The sequence below is a fragment of the Panthera tigris genome, chromosome C1 (genome assembly GCF_018350195.1).
Source record: "Panthera tigris isolate Pti1 chromosome C1, P.tigris_Pti1_mat1.1, whole genome shotgun sequence".
NCBI lineage: Eukaryota > Metazoa > Chordata > Mammalia > Carnivora > Felidae > Panthera > Panthera tigris.
The window spans coordinates 18,614,202-18,635,058 of NC_056667.1; positions in this window are offsets into that span (position 1 = coordinate 18,614,202).

Genomic DNA, 20,857 nt, shown 5'->3' on the forward strand with positions numbered 1-20,857 from the left:
CATCTCTGGAGTAGTAAATGTGTGCTCAGAAGGCCTCCGTGATCTGGAAAAATACTTTTCCCTTTTTGAATGTTCGCTCGCTGGGTGCCTCGAGTATGGTTGACAGTGAGCAACCTTTTTCTGATGATAACATGGCAGAAAGAGCTCCATCACCAAAGTCTGTGTAAGGAAGCGAGCGCCTCGGACGCTAGTGAGGCCCCCTTCATTTGGAGGGGGGACATCGTCTTCTGAAAAGTGGAAACCTCTCCCCAGAGAAACTGCTGGTTCACTTTCCTAAAATGAGCTCAATATTTTGTTCTAAATCCGCTGTCAAATGCCAGTGCAAGAAGAACATTCGGTGTCATGGGAACTTCATGAATCTGGAAACACATTTTGAGTCTAGTACCAGTAAAAAGAAATTTCCATGAAGTGTACCTTAAAAAAAAACTTTTTTTTATGTTCAGGTATTTATGTTGAGAGAGAAACTGTGGGTGCACGCACTCAGACAGGGGATGGGGCAGAGGGAGAGGGGAGAGCGAGAATCCCAAGCAGGCTCCTCACTGCCAGCTCAGAGCCCTACGCCGGGCTCGATCCCCTGACCCTGGGATCATGACCTGAGCTGGAATCAAGAGTCCGATACTCAACTGACTGAGCCCCCCAGGTGCCCCTATAGTCTACTGCTTACATGTTTAGAAGCAAAAGATCTGTACTTTTGAAAAAGACAAATTCTACAAGGATAGCACAACCTGATATGAAACGTGACCTAGAAGTTAGGCAGCCGTGAATGGATGTCCTCCATCCACTGGATGGTTTGAGGATTTGTGTGTTTCGAAAGCTTGTCTGGTGATTCCGTGGCAGAAGGAGCCACTGCACAGAATGTGAGACCCTTGAAGACAGGGCCCGTGTCTTGTGTGTCAAGTCCCGGCCTCTAGCATATACATGACCGGCACAGAGTAGGTGCTTAATAAATGTCTGTGGAATCACATCGTAGGTGCTTAATAAATGTCCACTGCATCAATGAGGGAGGAAGAGGAAAAATGGGAGTTTAAAAGGCGAGAAAGGGTTTTCTGTAGGATCTTTCCCAGTCATAAAGTACCAAGAAGCTTCTTCTACCCCTGTGTCTTTGGGAATGGACCCCTGAGAGTGAGTTGGGGACCAGGAAGTGGGGGTGGGGTGGACGGGAGCTCCGTGGGAGCCGAGGCCCCGCGCAGAGTGCTGACCTGAAGCCGGGGTTCGGCCCAGACAGAGCAGCTTCTCGGAACCCCCTCCCCTGCCCATGGGGGGCCTCAGCCGCCCCTGCACCGGGCCCCAAAGAGAAAACGCATTTGTTTACTTGACCTGAATGATATGTTCATTGATTTTTCTGGAGCAGTTCATTCATAAAGGCAAATTGAGCCCCACTCCTGGGGATGCCAACAGCCTTTTAACAAGCTCCCCGAGGGATGACTTCTGAAAATGAGTCGCTGATGGGCCAGAAATGGAGCTGGCCTGCCTGGCCTGGCCCTGCTGACCCAAGGCTGCTGAGCAGTCCGACAGAAGGTGCCATCTTGTGAGTCGGGAACCCTGGCCTGGTGTGGCGGGCAGGGCCCAGCGGACAAGGCCCAGCGGACCAGGGCAGAGGCAGAGTGTGCCCGGCTGCTTCCCACTCAAGAGCATCTGGACAAGGAAGACAAAACGGACAAGAGCATCTGGACAAGGAAGACAAAACATTTTATTTTAGGAAACATTTTATTTTATTATTATTTTTTTAATTCACTTAATTTTTATTTTAGAGAGAGCACGAGCTGGGGAGAGGGAGAGAGAAAGAGAGAGGAGGAGAAGGGAGAGAGGAGAGGAAAGGAAAGGGGAGAGGAGAAAGGAGAGCAGAAGGAAATATTTTATTATTATTCTATCTTACCAGATGACACTGTTATAGCTAGTCCTCAGGTGGCATCCGGGATCTACCATTCTGGAGAATTCTTGCTGCTTTGACTTGCATTGTGCGTTTCCCCCTTTGCCTCTTCCTTTTTCTCCCTCAGCCTCTTCTTTCTCCCCCACATCTAACTTTTTCTTCCCCCTCCCCCTCTCCACTTTTTTTCTTAAGGGGTAGTCCAGGAGACTGGCCCAAGAAATACGAGTTCTGATTCCTGTCCTGCTCCCAGCTTGCTGGCTGATCTGGGACAAGTCGTTTCTCTCTGGGCTTCAGTCAATCGCTTCGAAATTCCTTCCGGTTCAGAGAGCCCGATAGAGCTACACCTTTCCGCCACCTTGTTGACTCGCAGCTGAAACAGAAGCATCTTGCAAAAGATACAAAAGCATCTTTCCCTTTCTGACCTGCTGTGAGGTCTCAGCCAGAAAATGGGGTGCATTGTAAGAAGTCACACCGACGGGGACGGCCCGGTACTCGTGCCCACTGGAGACGCCGCCTCTGCGTCTGACTTGTGATTTTCACTGTGATGAATTACCAGTGCATTCCCACCGGTGAGAGGGATACTGCCAAGCACTTTCATTCAGGAGGATGGGCCATCTCACTTTGTTCTCTGTTTATTGTGGGTGACATGGCTGTCACTATTGATTCAGCATTATTGAGAGAGAAGCTCCTTATTTCCTCTCAGGGACTTTGCCGGCAGTTAAGATGTGTAGCCAGCAGGTGAGGGATGGAAACGTCAAAATGGTCTAAGCCTTCTAGACTCCATTATTCTCCCGGAAAAACGGTTATTATAATTATCACATAAATAGTAAAATAGTCCTAAAAGGTCAAAATCTCTAAGGAAAGCAGCCCGTAAACATAATACGTTACCTTTCTCAAAATACTGACTCTGCTCATCCGAACTCCGGTTTCATCCGCAGAGTTGTCAAAACACTTCTTCCAACGTCGCCTTGAATGGGTTTTAAGAAGAAAACATTCCTAGGGCGTGTTTCTGGTCTAGGATCTGAGGACTTTAAGAAGTGGGTGTTTAAAAGACCTGTCTTTGTTCTGCTAAAAGGGATGAGATCTGCCATTGACTAATCCCCAAACAGACACTGATCTTGGGAATTAGGTGTTGCGTTTGCGTCCTATTGAGGCTGGGACAAATTACTGCACATTTGTGGCCCTAAGTGACACAGATTTATTATGTGATAGTCCCGAAGCTCAGAAGTCTCACCGAACTAAAAAATCCAGGTGTTGGCAGGACCAGGCTCCTGCCGGAGGCTGCAGGGGAGACCCGTTCTTTGCCTTTTCCAGCTTCTAGAGGCTGCTGGCATCACTTGCTTCATGGTCTCTTTCCATCTTCAAAGCCAGCAATCCCATCGCTCTGCCTCTGCCTCTGTATTCACATCTCCTTCTCTAAGATGACTCTCCTGCCTCCATGGGTCACTTAGAACAAACTTCGTTGTTACGTCACGTCCACCCGGACAACCCAGAATAGTCTGTCCATCTAAAGATATTTAAATTGGTAATTTAATTAATTTTAGCAAAATAATTTTAATTCTCAATGATCACGTAGTTAATTATTTGCTATTTAAGTTAGCGATGCTCTTTAATTGATCTGTAAGTTCCCTTTGGCCACGTAAGGTAAACCTCATATTCATAGATTATGGGACTAGAGTGTGGACCTCTTTGGAGGGCGGCCATTATTCTGCGTCCCTGTAGGGTGTCTTTTGACTTTAGGAAAACCGATGATAGGTACCCAAGGAGCCACCGATTTCCCTCATCTCTATACTCATACCCCTTCTCAATATGACTTTACAACTTCTTCCATCTTCTCTACTTTCTGAGTTTGGGCTTCACCATGTGACTTTCTTTGGTCAATGGAACACGGACAAGGGTGGCCCAAGTAGAGGCAACAGGGATTGCTTTCTCTTGCTACTCTTGGGACCCCCGTGACCAAACCTCTGTGAACAAGCCCTATGTTGCCTGCGGGATGATGAACGTAGTCCGTCACCTCTGTCACCCCACCCCAGACCAGTGAGACTGTCGCCTATCAGCTGACTATGAACACATGAGCGAGCTCAGCCGAGACCAGCAGAAGAACAGCCCGGCTAATCTCAGTTCAGACAGCTAAGCCATAGACTCCTGAGCAAACGCACGTCTGTTTTAAGCCACTACCTTTCAGTGTGGCTTGTTACGCGATACGTGGCAAAGACTAACCGATCCAACTGGTGACCCACTTTTGTCCAACCAGATAAAAGCTTTTCAGTTAGGACACGTCACTTCAAACACGTCTCCTGGTTCCGACGGATCATTTCTCCTGAGAAATTCTTGCGGACTGGAATTCACGTCCTACCATTATTTCAGAGAGGCAGACCCTCTTCCGCTAAGTGGCAACATATACCCGAATTGCTTCCTAAACGAAGGTTTAGCAAAATTTTACAAAGTATTTCAAGCCTTCTTTTCTCTTTTGGACTCAGATCTTCCTCACAGGGCAGGGCAGGGCGTGGATGGCATGGGGCTTAAGAGCAATGGCTCTGGAGTCAGGCCTGGGTTCAAGTCCCGATTTTACCTGCTAGTTACAGGAACTTAGGCACGTTGCTTAAACTCTCCATGACTCATGTTTCTTGTCCGTAAAATGGAGATAATGGAGGAGCCTACCACATAGGATCATCCTGAGAATTAGATCCAACAGTGACATGTAAGCACTTACAAGAAGGTCAGGAACAAACACTCAAAAGTATTAGTGATTCTTATCACACAGGGCAGGTCACATAGTAGATGCTCAGTAAAGACCTGTCCATTTGACTTGAGTAAAATTTGGGGGATGTAGCTCCGGAAGGACCAGGCGTCAAAATGTCCAGGGCCCACGTGTCGACACGCTTCGGCTCTTTGGACGAGTTTAAGGAAGCCTGAGGCATTCCGGATCACAGATAGGTCAGCTCTCCTCATTCAGAAGATTACCTACATATTAACACGTGACCCTAGGCTCCTGAGCAGAGCCTGATGCACAGCCACACCAGAGTGACTGGAGCCTTCGGGACCTTCGTGATCCAGTCCCACCCCAGTAGCACTCCATCTAACGTCCTCTCCCTGAACCAGTGAACCAGGCCTCCCAGCACTCGATGCACCAAAATGAGGTCATGTGACTTCCAGAGCTTCAGCCTGGGCCTCTTGGAATGACCGTCCCGGATGAAAGCAGACACCACGTGAGAAGTCGCACTAGCTTGAGTCCGCCATGCCGTGAGAACTGGTCGTGTGGAGAGTTCTGGTCACGTGGTCACGCGGTCACGTGGCAAGAGAGACCATCCGGCTGTTGTGGCCCTCCAGCCAAGGCGCCAGCCTCGTGAGGGAAGAAGCCACCCTGGCTGCCCAGCCAGGGTGAGCCTTTAGAGGACTCGGGCATTGTTGCCATCTGACTGTGACCCCCAGGAGAGACCTCGAGCCAGAACCACTCAGCTGAGCCCCCATCAAATCCACAGAACCGTGAGAGATGATAACAGTTGAAGCCGCTAGGGTTCAAGGTGGTTTGTTACACGGTAGTAGGTCACTGGAAAACCTCCCCAAACCTACCGTGAGTTCATTCCACCAGCCATTTTTTTTTTTTTATTTGATTCAGTCCACAAACTTTGGAAATAAATAAGTCAAAGTCCCGGATTGGGCCCTGTGGAGCGTTCACATTCAAGTAACATTTGAGAATCTGGCCCCGTGCCAGGGACTTCCACACATGTTATTTAAGCTAGTAGTTATGAGCTTGGACTCTGCTATTAAACTGCTTGGATTCAACTTCTGGCTTTACTGCTTTACTACATGATGACTTTAGACAATTAGCTTAATCTCTGTTTGCCTCAGTTCCTTCATCTATAAAATACGGACGGTACTAACACCAGCCTCACAGGGTTTTGTGAGGATTAAATGAAACAACACCCAAAATGTGATGTGCCTAGTCACCGAGTAAGCATTCAGCAACTGGAAAATACTATTATGATTATTAGTGTAATTGCAACCAGCTTCTGCCTTTGAGGAACCTAGAGCAGAGGCAGGACATGGGCAGAAGAACATTCCAGAAATAAAGCAAGTATCCGTCAGTGTTTTTGAATGAATGAGTGACTCATCTACAAGATAAAAAGTATCCCAGCAATGAGAGAGGGGAGATAAAGTGTCGTGGGTGCTCCAGGATGGGAAAACTATTGGCTGAGATGCTCAGGGAAGGCTTCCTGGAGGAGGTGGCTTTTGAGTCAACCAGTGAGAAGCAGAAAGAACTTTAGCATCAGTGATGGGGGAGTAGCCCTGCCAGCTGGTGGGACCTGTGCCATCCCAGGCCACCAAGCAACCGGGACATCGATGAACATGGAGTATGGGAGTGGACACAAAGGTAGAGTGGGGTCAGATCATGATGTGACAACTTCCTGTGTTTATGGGAGGCTCCAAAGAGCCAAGCCTGTCATTCAGGGAGGCTGTCTAAAGCAGCCCCGCATGTCGGGGAGGGAACAGCAGGAATCGGGACCTGGCCTGACTCAGCACCCAGAGGATCACGAGGTTCCCAGCCAGGCAGAGGCCACTCTCCTCTGTGTTCCTGGCTCATGGAACCCTGGAGAGTGCGCACCGGGTGGAGGGAGTGCTGGGTGTCTGATCCAGATCCCAAGGCTCCTGATACTCCCTACCTTTTCCAGCACCTACCACTTCTCTCCCTCTAGATCCACTTTTAAAATCAAACCGTTATTTCTCAATACCTTCCTTCGCCCTTAGAGATACTACAGTGGCTCACACAGAGACGGGGGGCCATCCTGCTTAAAAGAGACATCACCCCCACCTCCCACCCGCGACCCTGGGGAGAGACAGAAGGCACGGCGCCCGGGTCCCACAGTGAGCATCATGTGGCCCTCCTCTCTGGCTTGCTCGACTCAGCAGCCCTGGGTTTGGGTCACTCGGGTCCCAGCTGGACCGCCTTCCAGCTGTGATTCTGAGCAAATCACCCTGATTTCTCCGGGTTTCGGTTTCCTGATCTGGGAAATGGGGAGCATAGCCTGTCCGATTGTTCTGCAGGGACCGAATGGGAAAAGAAAGGTAAAGGACCAGGACGTATTAACTGCACAATAAACACCAAGGATTACGACAATCAGTGTGGCTCTTCCTCCCTGATGCCCTGCTTCTGAGCCCCCCCCTCATACCTGGAAGCCAGCGTTCTGCTGGCTGGGGGGCAGACCCTCCCCGATCCCCCTGCCCTGCCTGGCCGGTGCATTGCCTTGGGGGCTGCCTGGTCAGGAGGCCCACTTCTTGCCTGCTGCCAGAGGAGCCTTGAGTGTTGAAATGCTTCCATTCCACGAGGCCAGAAACTTGATTATGTTATTAATTAAAGCAAGATGCCGGGCCTGGGAGATTTATTTTCTTTTCCATATCTGTGGCCATAAATGCCACTCGGGGAGCTCAAAGGCCCATGTCAGCCTGAATCAGGCCCCTCAACAGACGTTTTGTTCCCAGTTCAGTCTCCTCGGCCCCTCCTCCTCAGTGCCAGGAAGGAAGTGTGTGTTGTGATACCCGCCCCTCACCCCAATTTCCCTTGCTTCCTCTGCACGAGGCAGAAAGGGGGGAAATACCTGGGCAGTGTGGCATGGGGAGGGAATTTTCCAAGAAATTTGTTTTAAGTTTCTGCCTCATCATTATAGGACTTTCACGTTTCTATTTTTAGCTGCACAAACGAGCCAGGCCCACATTCCCCTCCTCTCCCCTGCCCCAACCTTTGTTTATACAAAGCACATGCTGAAATCATTATTTAAAAACCTCCAAACCCATAATTGCTCAGGTAGGTGAAGAATGCAGTCTTTATGGACAGAGCTTACAGAGGGGGCCAGGGTATTCCTGGGGAACTATGCCTTATTCACATTTGCATCCCCCTGCACCTAGGCCGCCCCGAACCCCTGGAAGGCCCAGAAGAATCAAGTAACTTACGGCAAGACGAGGTGCGGTCAAGAATAGAGGCCAAGCACCACACACATTTCAGAAGAGGAAACAGTCCGAGAGCACAGATGAGACGTGTCCAAACGGCCACAGGCCGACACGTCGTTGCTGGGATTTGACCCCAGACGTCCTGACTTCCAGTGTGGCACTGTTTACTCTGAGAATCAGTCTAAAGTCGGACCGATCCCACCACACCTGCTATTGGCTGTAAGCCCTTAGGCAAGTTACCAAACTCCTCCGTACCTCAGTTTCTTTACCTGTAAAATGGGGACAACACAGTTACTCACCGGGTGAGATTGGCGTAAAGGATTCAGGGAGCGCCTGGAGGAAAGTGAGCCCCAGGTTTGGGTTCCGGTGTCCCCACAAAGCAGAGCCACGCCTTCGGCAGCTGGAAGCCGGGTTTTCCCCTCTCTCGGGGCCCTTCTCTGCAGTGTGGACCACAGAGTGTATCTCTCAGTGCTCTGCCCGTCCAGGAGGACCGCCCTCCACCATCGTCTTTTAGGGCCACCGCCGAGTGGGGTGGCACCCTCCGTGTTTGGCCAGACCATGTATCGTTTCAGCTCACCTGCGAACCCAGCCAAGTTGTTCGGTTGATCGTAAATGACGCCACCCGAGGCCACGCTCGTACGCGCAGGAAGAGGTGTCAGTTCGAAAAAGGTAATTACGTGGGGTTCCGCCGTGTTCTCTGTCGGTGTGATTTATTCGTGCCTCTTGGGCCTGCGCTGGCCTTAGCTGGCGGCCAAAGAGGGTATGGCCTTGATCCAGAACCCTAGGGGTCTGCGCTCCGACTCTCCAAATGGGGCTGACCAGAGCCTCTGCGTGGAACCCTGGTCTACGATGGGTATTTCTACCACCATCAAAACGTTTGGATCATATGGCTTAAGAGGCAGACCAGCTGCTACCTAGAGCCGTGTTATGGCTGACACAGGCGCCAGGCATTTGTGCCTTCGCGGCCGCTTTCTTTCGTTAAAAAAAATAAATAAAACTAAAAATAAAATAAAAAAAATAAAGGACGGTATTTTATGACCCCACTGGTAGGAAGAGGGAGAGAATCTAACATTCATTATTATTATATTCGTTGTTTTTCTTTTGCCATTGAAAGAAAGTAAAATTAAAACATTTTCGTGAATCCCGAAACGTATTGTGGGCCGTGGGCACTGTGCCTAATGGATAAGCTGGCCCCGCTTGCTCCTCGGCCTGGACCCACTGCAGAGCCCTCTCGACACTGGCAGCCTCCTGGGTCATCTAGTGAATGAGTCAGAGCAATATTAGCAAGGGTGGGGGACACTGCCTCCCAAATGCAAAGGAGCACGCCAACGTCATGTCTGTTTCTTAGCGGTAAGGTGCCTCAGGCACAACAGTTGTCCTTTAAAGTAGAGGTCCCGGGGGGGGCGCCTGGGTGGCTCAGTCTGAGCGTCCGATTTCGGCTCAGGTCATGGTCTCGCGGTCCGGGAGTTCGAGCCCCGCGTCGGGCTCTGTGCTGACGGCTCGGAGCCTGGAGCCTGCTTCGGATTCTGGGTCTCTCTTTCCTTCTGCCCCTCCCCCGCTCATGCTCTGTCTGGCTCTGTCTCTCAAAAATAAATACATGTTTAAAAAAAATTGTTTTAATAAATGAATAAAAATAAAGGAGAAGTCCCAGCATTCCTCGGACCACTGTCTCCCTGCAAACTTCACTTGTGAACACCTTGAGTTTGGACTTCTAACTCCCAGGACCGGGGGACCCGAATGTCTTTGGGGTAAGCCAGCCGGCTTGTGGCTCTTGGCTGCAGCAGCCCCCGGACCCCGACCTCTCAGCGCTCATGCCCACGCCGTCTGCCCCTTGGAGGTTCTCACCTCGGCTGGGCTCCCCCAGACCCTCAGCTTCCAATGCCATCTGTACACTGATGACCCCCAGTGTCTCGGCCCCTTGACCCTTTCTCTGAGTTTCAGACACTTAACGCGCAGTGGTCTTCTTGTCCGCTGCCCTTGGGCTCACACGTCAGACGTTCAACAAAGAACTCTTGATTTTCCTCCCCAGATCTGCTCCCTTCAGTGTTCCGTGTCAGCTCCAGCCCGGCCGGCGGCTCAAGTCAAGGCTTTGAAGTTACCTCTAATTCTTTTCTTTCCCTCATCCTCCAAAGGCAATCCATTCACAGCTCTCTTTTGTTTTTAATTTTTTAATGTTTATTTACTTTTGGGGGAGAGAGAGAGAGAGAGGTGTGAGCAGGGGAAGGGCCAGAGAGAGAGGGAGACACAGAATCCGAAGCAGGCTCCAGGCTCTGAGCTGTCAGCACAGAGCCCGACGCGGGGCTCGAACCCACGAACCGTGAGATCATGACCTGAACCGAAGTGAGACGCTTAACAGACTGAGCCACCCAGACGCCTCACAGCTCTCTTGACATGACCCCCAATATGTAAGTGACACTGTCTACCTCCCCCGTCCCCTGCCATGTCCTCTGCTCTAGTCACCACTGCATCCTCTCACCTGGACTCTCTGCCCCTTTCCCAGCCAGCCTCAGTTTCCCCCGGCTCTTCCCACAATCCATTTCCACCCAGCAGACAGAGTGTTGCGTACATACATTTTTTTTTCTTTTTTGAGAGGGAGAGAAAGCGCACAAGCAGGGAGAGGGGCAGAGGGAGGGAGGGAGGGAGGGAGAGAGAAAGAGAGAGGGAGAGAGAGAATCTTAAGCAGGTTCCATGCTCAGCATGGAGCCAATGCAGAGTTTGATCCCATGACCCTGGGATCATGACTTGAACTGAAATCAAGAGTCGGATGCTAAGCTGACTGAGCCACCCAGGCATCCCTAAACATATTTTTTAAATACAAATCAAACGATGCTTAAACCCTCCAATGGCTTCCCATGTTACAAACACTTGGACCCCAAGTTTTTAAGTTATTTGCCCTCACCAGCATCTCTGATCTCACCTTATGCTAATTTGGGGTGCCCTCACTGACATTTTTTTCTGTTTCTTGGGCACTTCAACTTCTTTTCTGCCCCAGGGCCTTGGCACGTGCCTTTCTGTCTGCCTGGAGAATGCCTTTCTTTGGCATTCTGTGTGCCCGCCTCCTCAGCCTTCTAGTTCCAATTCTTCTCAGCGTCTCCTCAGAGGGGCCTTCCAGACACGCAAGCCTCTGTCGACGCCCTAATACCCTATCTGCATACCTCACAGCACTTTATCCTGCTAGGAATGAACTTGATTACTTATATCTGTGTCAATTATCTACCCCTCTCAAAACACATGCTTGTGTGTATGCACACACACACACACACACACACCACAAATCCGAACTCCATGAAGGCAGGGACTTTGTCCCTCTTGTTCATCATTATTCATCTGATACACAGCACGTGTTCAAATAAGCATTTATTGAGTAAATGAAGAACGACTATCCTCAAATCGCGGCACTGACACGTGAGGACCACCCAGCTCGAACTCACTCAATGTTCAGTTCAAGGCTAGGCTCCCCCCGACCCCCACTCTCTACTGTTCCAGACTTTAGGACATCCACAGGAAGGAGGGCATTTGTGAAGTCTGTGTGACCCGAGCTTTCTATGCCTCACTCTCCCTCTCTGTGCCTCAGTTTCTCAGATGTAAAGCGAGGGAATTAATTTAAAAGGTTTATGTCTTCTCTCTCCAGATCTGTGATTCATGCCGAGTGAACACCAAGTGACCTTCACCTACACCAGCCGCCACAGGGGTAGGGGAAATCTTGGGGTTGAGCAGACAGATCCAAGTACAGAAGGCAGGTGGGGAGGCAGTGGACCACAGGTGGGCAGAGAGGAAGAGGGAGCCTCCTGGCGTCATATACACGACCTTCAAAATACTTGCCAAAGCTGCCGTTTTACTCTGCTATTTGGTTCATGTTTGTCTCTTTCGCGAGACTGTAAGTTCCATGAGGGCAGGTGCTGTATAAATGATTTGTTCACCAGGGCATTCCCTACATCAGTGGTGCTCAACTTTTTCAGTGTCAGGACCCTTTTCCACTCTTAAAAATTATTGAGGTCTAGGGTGCCTGGGTGGCGCAGTCGGTTAAGCGTCCGACTTCAGCCAGGTCACAATCTCGAGGTCCGGGAGTTCGAGCCCCGCGTCAGGCTCTGGGCTGATGGCTCGGAGCCTGGAGCCTGTTTCCGATTCTGTGTCTCCCTCTCTCTCTGCCCCTCCCCTGTTCATGCTCTGTCTCTCTCTGTCCCAAAAAAAAAAAAAAAAAAAATTATTGAGGTCTCCAAAGAGCTTTCGTTTATGCCGTTTATACGGACAGATCAGAGGTTCTCCATTGAGGGCCACTTGGCTATGTCTGGAGCCAGTTTTGACTGTCACAACTTGTGGGATGGGGGAGGAGTGATACGGGTATCCCGTGGGTGAAGGCCAGAGACGCTGCTAGAATCCCGCACTGCACAGGTCAGCCCCCGTGATGAAGAATTTTCAGCCTAAAATGTCAATAGTACCAAGGTTGAGAAATCTTGCTATAGGTCTTAACCATATTATTAGAAAATAAAACGGAGAGAAATCAAAATATTTATTCATTCATTTAAAATAATAATAAACCCATCATACGTTACCAAAAATAAGTTTCTTAAACAAGTACATTTTTTTCAAAATAAAACATTAGTGTGAAGAAAGCATTGTATTCTTCTGTAAATTTCTTTATTGTCCCGCTTAATAGAAGACAGCTGAATTTCCATATATGTTTCTGCATTCAGTCCGTTACAATGTGTAGTTTTTGCTGAAATGCATGAAGAAAATCTGGCCTCACACAATAGGTGGTCTTCAAAGCCCTTTCAGATAACTATACATATTCTTCTTTGTTACTACACCAAAACTCAACAATGATGGATTCTTAAAGAATCTGAAACCACATTTATGGATTTTTTTATATTCGGTTGTTTTAAAATCCACTGGTCTGTTTCAAACTTTGAATGAATCTTGGACCATGCATGATATTGTGACATCATCTATTATGGATTGAATTATATCCCCACCCCCAGACTTCAGAATGTGGCCTTATTTGGAAACAGGGTTTTTGTAGATGTTATTAGTTGAGATGAAGTCAGGGTGCCTCGGTAGCTCAGTTGGTTAAGTGTCTGACTCGTCTGACTCCTGATTTCAGCTTAGGTCCTGATCGCACCATCGTGAGATCGAGCCACTGGGCGTGGAGCCTGCATAATATTCTCCCTCTCCCTCTCCCTCTGCCCCTCCCCTGCTCTGCGTGTGCACGCTCTCTCTCTCTCTCTCTCTCCCTTTCAAAAAAGAAAGAAAGAAAGAAGCAAGGAAAGACAAGGGAAGGAAGGAAGGAAGGAAGGGAGGAAGAGAAAGAAAGAAAGAAAGAAAGAAAGAAAGAAAGAAAGAAAAGAAAGGAAGAGAAATAAAGGACTAAAGGGAGGGAGGAAGGAAGAGAAAAAACGAAAGAAAGAAAGAAAGAAAGAAAGAAAGAAAGAAAGAAAGAAAGAAAAGATGAGGTCAGGGCGGGGCGACTGGGTGGCTCAGTCAGTTAAGCATCCTGACACTGTTTCAGCTCAAGTCATGATCTCCGGGTTCTTGGGATCGAGCCCCATGTCCAGCTCTGCACTGACAGAGTGGAGTCTGCTTGGAATTCTCTCTCTCTCTCTCTCTTTCTCTCTCTCATAAATAAATAAACATTAAGAAAAGAAGAAGAAAAAGATAAGGTCATACTGGAGTAGGATGGACCCTAATCCAAATGACTGGTCCTGGGGCGTCTGGGTGGCTCAGTCCATTAAGCTTCCAACTCTTAATTTCAGCTCAGGTCATGATCTCAGTTTGTGAGTTCAAGCCCTACAGCAGTCTTCATGCCAACAGTACACAGCCTGCTTGGGATTCTCTCTCTCTGCCCCTCCCCCCTGAAAATAAATAAAGAAGCTTAAAAACAATGACTGGTGTCCTGATAAAACAGGGAAATTTTGACACGGACACATACAAAGAGATTGCCATAGAAGATGAAGGCAGAGATTGGGTGATGTGTCTACAAGCCAAGGAATGCCAAAGATTGTCGGCGAACCACCAGAAGTTTGGGAAGAGGCATGAAACAGGCTCTTCCTCAGAGCCCTTGAAAGGGGCCCTGCTGACACCTTGATCTTGGACTTCTAGCTGTAAAAGAATCAATTTTTTTTATTTAAGCCAAAGAACCAGTTTGCGGTACTTTGTTAAGGGAGCCCTAGGAAACTAACACGTCATGCACTGGTCATTTTGAAAACAGTGGTTCACTGAATTCTGCTGATCACATGCTGACGCATTTTGTTATAAAATACCAAAAATCACATTCGTTAATACCATCACAGATCTCAGCAGTAGAGTCTTTATGTATTAAGATGATGTCAAGCTCATAGTGGCAGATACAAGCTTTCCAAAATTCTATTTTCCACTCAAAAGCCCAAATGTTATCATTGACAACAAATACTGTCAGTTGTTTCCCTTGAAGGGAAAGGCTCATTTGGTTCGTATTCAAGAAACCATCTACCATGTCCAAGTCTGAATAACCATCGTCAGTCAGCCCTGCTTCCACATAAATATGGTGATCCATGAAAGAAGCAGCTAGTTCACCCACCACTCGGATAATCGCAAAATTGCTCGTTCTCGAGGAAACCTTCAGCCTTCGAATGCAGACCTCTGGATGCGTCTCCCTGTTTCCTCACACGGAATTAATCCTACGACCCAGCAACTGCACTACTAGGAATTTATCCAAAGGATACAGGTGTGATGTTTTGAAGGGACACATGCACCCCCGTGTTTATAGCCGCACTATCAACAATAGCCAAAGTATGGAAAGACCCCAAATTTCCATCAACTGATGAATCGATTAAGAAGGTGTATGTATATACACAATGGAATACTACTCCGCGATGAAAAAAGAACGAAATCTTGCCATGTGCAACAACGTGGATGAAACTGGAGGATATTAAGCTAAGAGAAATAAGTCAGTCAGAGAAAGACAGATATCACATGATTTCACTCATAAGTGGAATTTGAAAAACTTAACAAATGAACATAGGGGAAGGAAAGGAAAAAGAAGATAAAAGCAGAGAGGGAGGCAAACCGTAAGAGACTCTGGAATACAGAGAACGAACTGAGGGTTGACTGGGGTGAGGGGTGTCGGGGTGGGTTAAATGGGTGACAACATTAAGGAGGGCACTTGTTGGGATGAGCACTGGGTGTCCTGTATAAGAGATGAATCACTGGGTTCTACTCCTGAAGCCAAGACTACACCGTATGTTCACTAACTTGAGAAGAAAAAAAGGAAAAAAAAAAAAAAGAAGAAGAACACTAATGAGATGTATACTCAAGGATCGATATTTAATGAAACTAATTTTGTTTTGTTTCATTTGTAATGTGAATGCGTGACCAGGAAGAACACAATGACCTACTCCATTGGTACCACTGCCTCGATACGTGTCAGGACGCCATCAGTTTCAGCCGCCATCGGGGCAAGTGCCACCACAGTGGAAGAGGCCACAAAGTCTTAGGTATTATCACTGAAATAGCGTTGGCCTCTCGGACCTTCCGAAAGGGTCTCAGAGACCCCACCACACTTTGAGAGCCACTGCTCTACATCAAGCATAGTGGTAACAGGCAAACAGATCTTTGTGGAAGGAATGATTAAATGAACAGATGGAGTAAATAGGGATGAGAGAAAGAGAGGAAAGAAGGAGGGCCTAATTTGCTCCTGCTTTCTGTGTCATATGGAAAACTGGGCCCTATGGAACTGGACTTTTCAGCTGAAGACAGCTAATGAGGAGGGCTCTGTGGTAGGTTTGCACCAAGACTGGGAGACAATTCTGAGCATGAGTGTTGCTGTTGAGTCGTGTCTTTGGAGGGGCTCGGTGATATATGTCTTAAGTCCTCATCCCAAAGCACCCTGGTTCAAAGAGCCCCATGGTCTTGGTGACATTATTAAGAAAAAAAAGAAAAAAAAAGACTGGAGAGAAATATTGCTTTAGTCCACAAAGTATAAGGAAAAACAGTTGTTATTTGCCATCTGGGCCTAATGAACCACTGTTCAATAATTTTAAGTCTTTTTGTGAGAAAGTCACAGAATTAAGAACAAAGGGCGAAGGACAGCTTTATGAGATAGTCTACTAAGAATTTAAATATGGCAGACCTAAATTTTTGTTCCATATCCTCCCGGTTTTGAAGTTATCTGAAATGGGTAACATCCTCCAAACACAACTGGTGTCTTATTAACTATCCTCCACTGTCGTATCATGCATGGACCAGGTACACACACGTCTTGTTAATACAGATTTCAGATTCAAAATATATCCCTACTGGATCCTGGCCTCTCATCATTTCTGATTTCCCTTCTTGCGCTTGCAAACTGAAAATGCAATACTTGAGGAAGTTTTTGAAACTTTGGACGGCTCGCAATTTCGGTGAAGAGAGGGCAGTCAACTTCTTTGTGCCACGATTGCCGGAGATTTCTACTTTTAGGTTTAGAGGCACCCATCAGAATAAGCCATCCAATGATTTTTTTTTTTTTTAATTTCAACACCAAGTATTTCCATCCAGTCACTGCTCGCTGACCCTTGCCTTTGCCTTTATCTACCTGTGAACCGTATCTGGTAGGTATTGGTGCACGAGCATCACGAAACATGAAGGAATGTTGTGACCCAAACTTTTAGCAAAACAGTATCATCCAGGTTCTTTTCCTTCCTGAGTGTCTAACTAGATGAGAATGCCACATTTCCTTTTTTGTACCTAGAAAACAGATAGTTTATTTATTGATTCTTGAGTTTGAGAAAATCCATCTAGGGCATTGTCATGTGAAGACTCAGAATCTGAGATTTCACTTATGAGATCAATTTCACCATCCTCATTAACTTGAGTCTAGAGGGATGCCATCTGTCTCTCTGCGGTCATCTTCTGAGTCTTATCATTATTTTGAAACATCTTTCTCTGCAAATTTTCTTGGTCATCGTGGATGGAAAAGGAAATTTTTCTGACTTCTCAGGTGTGTTCAATGAAAATGAAAGTCAGACTATAAGATAGTGCCTCCAAGGGCACTGGGGTGGCTCAGTCGGTTAAGTGTCCAACTCTTGATTTTGGCTCAGGTCATGATCTCACAGGTTGTGAGTTCAAGCCCTGCATTGGGCTCTGCGCTGACAGTGCAGAAGCCCGCTTCGGATTCTCTCTCTCCCTCTCTCTCTCTCTGCCCTCTCCCCACTTGCACTCTTGCTTTCTCTCAAAATAAAGAAACATTAAAAAAAAACAAGATGGCGTCTTTTTATATCTATATAAAGAGAGGACGGTCTTCCTTTTTATCTTCTGATGATGCAGTATTTTGGTCAAGTGTATTCATTTTCTATCGCCGCTGTAAAAAAAGTCACCACAAATTTGGTGACTTAAAACAACACAAATATATGACCTTATGGTTGTGGAGGTCAGAAGTCCAGAATGGGTCTCACTGGGCTAAAACCAAGTTGTCAACAGGGCCATGTTCCCCCGGAGACTCGATGGGCAAGGGTGGAGATCATCTCCTTGACTTTTCCAGGCTGCCCGCATTCCCTGGCTCGCGGCCTGGTCCCCCATCTTCAAAGTCAGCAATAGTTACAGGTTTTTTCAGGCTGTGTCACCGTGCTTCTCTGCATTTATATTCATGTCTCCTCGGACTCTTTCAGAGAGCCTTATGATTATATTGGGCCCAGAGAATCCAGAATAACCTTCCATCTCAAAGTCTTAACCACATCTTCGAAGTCTCTTTTGCCATATAAGGCTACGTGGTCCAGGCTCCAGGAATTAGGATGTGGACATCTTTGGGGGGGGGGGGAGGGGCCATTATTCTGCCACAGCCGCACAATAAGAAAACTAGATGAGACAACAGTGATGATTTATGTCACTATTACGTCATCGTTCTAGATAATTCCATCATTGTTCCACTTTCTTATTTTAGTCTTTTTAGCATAACTGAGAATAGTTGGTGTGTAAAACATAGCAAAATTTTTCGAGGGCTAGGAAAAATAAGATCATGGAAATCCCAAAATATATCTTACATTTACAAACATATCCAGGGGATCTGTGTGGTGATTGAAAGATAGGGCAATATTTTTCTATTTAAAAATAAGAAGTATGATTTCTGTTTATTCTTTGGCAGGCTTGTAAGGAAGAATAAACGTTATGGAATAGCAAGCCTTACAGATACAACTGCTCAAAAAAGAAGTTAAATTAGAATCAGATGCAAAAGGTCCTGAGGATATCCTGACGGTTAGGCCGTACTATGCAAGAGCCTTATCCTTCTCCCAAATAAGGACAGCAGTGCAGTAGCATAAGGCTAAGTTTTGAATTTGAACATCGAGGTAAAAATGCGTTGGGGGCAAAAAGTGGAGCAGGGAGGGCTGTATTCGTTAGGGTAAGGCAGGCGGCTGTAACGTAAGCAAACTCCCAGATTCTCTGGCTTTAAAAACAATAACAAAAGCATCTCTGTCTCTCGCGCGTACCCATGACGAATGCCCACAGGTGGTGGCTCCACGTGGTGACTCAGGGCCCAGGTTCCTTCCATCCTGTGGGGACTCACTGTCCTCTGCAGGTTGAGGCCTCAGCTGGCCGGAACAAGGGAGCCCGCAGAGAAGACACGGCCACTTTCTCTAGGCTTAGCTCCAACAGGTGTGTGTCACATTCTATTAGCAAGACCTCTGTCACATGACCCCACTGAACTTCACAGGACACTGCGACTCGCAGTGCCCAGGAAGGAGAGAATGAATTTCGGTGCCCAGCAGGCAGTCTCCACACCAGGGAATGACTTGATCCTTTGATCGGTGGGAGGTAAACCCAGAAATAATTGTGCCACCTTACAAACCAATAGTTCTTAGCGGGCCAAGATTGAGAGTCGGAAGTATCCACGGAAGCTTTTTCTGATCCAGCCTTACTGAGTCAGACACTCTGAGGGGGGACCCAGGCAAATACATTCTGAAAAAAATCCCCCAGGCCATTCTTCTGATTAAAATCCACTGTGAATTCGGGTAAGAGACAGACCTGTCGTCTAAGGAAGCCCTTCCTATGCTCAGAAGCCATGGGGGGCAGGGGGTCGGCCTGGGTGCTGTTGGCATCGCTTCCTGACTACATCCTTCTCAGGCCTGGGATCCCGTCCCCAGACCCCACGTCCTAGGCCCGGATTCTGGCCCACAGCAGGCACTAAGTGAGTATTTGTCGAATTTATTGTTTTTACTCTCACGGCAGAAAGAGTCGAGTGGGGAAGTCCTTTGAAATGCCTCTAAACCAACAGACGGAAGTGTCCTGTGACTCAGTCTGGTTTCAGAAATAAGCATAGATAAACCACCTCAGAGAACAGGTGTTTCCCAAGCATCCCCTCCCACGAAGCGAAGCCGTAACTGGGAGGCCGGCAGCCCTCCTCAGAGCCATGCCACTGCCGTCTGCACTGGCTCTGGGAGCAAGATGTCCCTCCACCCACCGCCCCCACGGACAGGGCCCTGGAGCCTCCCTTCTGCTCACTGGGGAGGATTCCACGTCAGCAGGTGCGTGTAGGACCAGCGTGCTGCGTTTCCATCAGTTCTCAGGCATTGCCAGGGTCCCTGCCCCATACGCCAGGCTTCGAGGACGCAAGCTCTTTGCAAATGAGCAGCAAAGGTTAGGACTTGTTAGGGTGAACGCAGAGACCCCTGCCTGGCAGCTGCACTCGACGGTTTGCTTCCAGCTTCCTCCCTTTGCCAGCCTCTCCCTCTTCTGGGAGGGGAAAGCGTCCTGTCCTAAAGTCAGACCTATTACGGCAGGGGCCAAAGATGTGACCTAGGGCAGAAGGTGAAATCTGGGGCTTAGGTCTCCTTCAGTTCAGACCATTATCTTCAAACATCCTTTGGATGGAGCAGAGGCGAGAGGAAGGCTTTTCTCAATGACCCCAAGGCCAAGGATCTCAAAGCAGAGAGTGCCGGCTTGGAACGAAAACTAAGCGTGACCCAGGTGATGAGTTTCCCAAGTCCTGCCCGTTTGTGGCTCCACACAGCCTTGCTGCGGGACCAGACGTATCCCCAGGTTCATGCACTGAATCCCGCGGCGGGGAAGGACCTCGGTATCCTTGTCAAGGATCTGTTTTCCCAACTGAGGCGGATGGGCAAAAAATAGCCTACCTGAGGCCACAAAGTGAATACGGTTTCCAGGTTTCTGGGCTTCTGGCCGAGAGGTTTTCCGCACCGCCTACCCGACTCGGAGGCACTGCAGATGGTCGTCCGCACACCCCGCCATCCCCCTGCCTAGCAGTCAGGGGAAGGGGACCCCTGACCGCGGGCCATGCTCGGTCACCGGACTTGACCCGCCCAGCTGCTTGCCTTGCAGAACACCCTGTTTAATGCTCTATCCCTCGCCGTGTCTCGTTATTGATTCAGCCACTCGCTGCCGGGTCTGACCAAATAAGCCCTGAGCGTTTGGATAATGTCGACTTCATCAAAAATGCAGGAGTTGGGGTTTTACTCGTCTGCGCCCTACCTAGACAGTTTAGGTCGAGGATTGGTGGTTTCTGTGAGCCCAGGAGGGCACTGGGAGCCCGCAAGCTGGCTACTGGCTTCTCTGAAGTGAGGCTGGGTCCCCAGGCTCCAGGGAACCCAGCACCCCCTCCCCCATCTCCTACCGGTGAGGACAAGTCTGGGATGACATGCTAAATGAGGTGGGGACTTCGGAAGTCGGGGGTGATTTTGTAAGACAAGCACCAGCCGCAACTTTAAAAACAAAGTCAACCCCGCACGGTTATGCCGCCGTTGAAGATCGCAGATGAAAAGCTAATCAAGGAAATGTTTGTTCATCCATTTGTTCGAAAAATATTTCCTGAGCACCTACTGTGTGCGAAGCACTAGACTACAAAGGTGGATAAGGCACACACCTGATTCCCATGAAGGTAAAGCTCTGCTCAAGAGGGAAAATCAGTCTATAAAATGGAAACAACAATAACGTCCTCATGTGCCAGGTACTGTTCTAACACCTGGATTCTATTTTCCAGGGGTTTTTTTTTAAGTCTGTACATATACTTGCCAGTGGGAAAAAGACAGGAAAAATGGGCACCAAAACATTAACAGACATCATCCCCAGGCTGTAAGT